A 1,782-nucleotide genomic window follows, 5' to 3' on the forward strand; every position below is an offset into this window, starting at 1 on the left:
TATATATATATATATATATATACATTAATATATATATGATCAGTTTTTTAACTTAAGATTCAAACGTAAGAGGTGTAGAGCTTACTATATTATTTGAAGGTAGCATTAGTAGGAAGGCAAGCGAGAAAGGACGAAACAACGTCTGGAGCGTCGCGATCTGTACGTAATCGCCATATTGTGAGTGTCAGGTTATGTTAAAACAAAAAAATAATAATAGCCTAGCCTTATAATAATTTATCAAGAAGATGAGGCAAAGAACAATAATGTAATATTGTGTATGCATTGTTTATGTGGAAATGAGTTGCTTGGAGAATTATTAAGTATGTTATGATTGCTGCACTAGAAAGGACACTCTGAAGCACCTCTACATGTTCTGATCAATACCAGAATGGTAACTCAAAGCAAGGCAAAGTTATCTATGCAGCACAATTCAAAAGCAAGACATTTACAATTCCAGAGAAAAAAAAAGATATAAACCTAGAGTTAAACATAAAAATATCTGATTATTTTTTCCAGGAAATCAAGCTCATTGTATACTGCAGGTACACTGGAAATAATTAAGTGTATTTACGGTACTCTTAATTTGAGCAGCTAAATTAGATAGTTTGCCAATGAAATAAGTATTTTTACTTTTAAAATAAGATAATTAGACAAAATGCACTTGAAATAAGACAATGCAACTGTGTTTTCTTATTTTAAGTGTAAATTGTCTTGTTCCATTGGCAAAATGTCTGTTTTACCTCCTTAATCCAGGAACAAACGCACTTATTTTAAGAAAAAATGAGATCTAGATTTCTGTTTTTTCCAGTGTAGAGTGCAATAACAACCTTTATGCATAACTGTATGTGTAAATTGCTAAACTACAAATGCTATAATTGATCATTCTACCTTTAGGTAACCGTGTAGACAGCTCACGTTACAATTTACACTTTACCTATGTATTTTTGTATCATGTATTTTGTGACCTTGTAGATTTTATTCTATTTTTCCTGTTATTAGAACAACTTATTATGTCCTGTACTTATAACATATCTTTTTGAAGTTATATATACATATACACAGTTCCATAAGTTGTTTCTTCATGGGAAAATAACGCTAAATTTACATGAAGTTTAATAACAGGTAATTAAGTGTAAATAAAGCTGGTTTCCACTTCCTGCCACTTCCAATATGGCGGACGCGCTGACGTGCGGTTTCCACGGGACAGAGAAGCCAATGCGTCGGCTGCTCGAAACTAGCAAGCAAATAGCCTCCGCATAGGCGACGCACTGTCAGAAGAGGAAGACGCTTCCCATTTTGCGTTATAAATATTTACTATATACGGTGCTTTAGCTAACATTATTAAATAAGGTTTATTTCTATCATTTTATTTAATTCTTTTGCGTCGACCGTAGCAGGGAAACCTTTAAAGGTAAGGTACTTTCACCGTTTGCTAATAATCTGCTAGTGATAAAAAACAACAACTCATGAAGTTATAAAGGACAAATATACACAATATAGCATTTGAGACTAACGTTGACATTTTATATCTGCTGATCTTTTAGGTTATATACTACGGCCCCATTAAAGTAAATAAGTTAACGAATTAAATCAATAATTGCTTGTTTTTACATTTTCTTAGACTTAGAGACTTAGATTTTATTTTGTTATTTTGAACATACCAGTATAAACAAAAATAAATTTCGTTAAGTACAGATCTCTTCATTTGCAGGTAATCAGCAGTGATACAAACATTGTGATAAAAAAAAAAGTGATGTTAACAAATGACTATAGTTACAGTTT

The 1,782-nt window shown here is 31.7% G+C and overlaps 1 protein-coding gene across 1 annotated transcript in view; it reads left to right on the top strand.

Moving 5' to 3' along the window:
* Positions 1-1,242: 1,242 nt before the first annotated feature.
* Positions 1,243-1,782, top strand: part of LOC107090437 — a 15,308-nt gene continuing 14,768 nt past the window's right edge. Inside the window, exon 1 of the mRNA XM_015383815.1 lies at positions 1,243-1,411. The gene's annotated coding sequence lies outside the window, so the exon portion shown is untranslated. The remainder of the gene's footprint in view (positions 1,412-1,782) is intronic.

The sequence above is a fragment of the Cyprinodon variegatus genome, unplaced genomic scaffold, assembly GCF_000732505.1.
Source record: "Cyprinodon variegatus isolate N-32 unplaced genomic scaffold, C_variegatus-1.0 Scaffold295, whole genome shotgun sequence".
Taxonomy (NCBI): domain Eukaryota; kingdom Metazoa; phylum Chordata; class Actinopteri; order Cyprinodontiformes; family Cyprinodontidae; genus Cyprinodon; species Cyprinodon variegatus.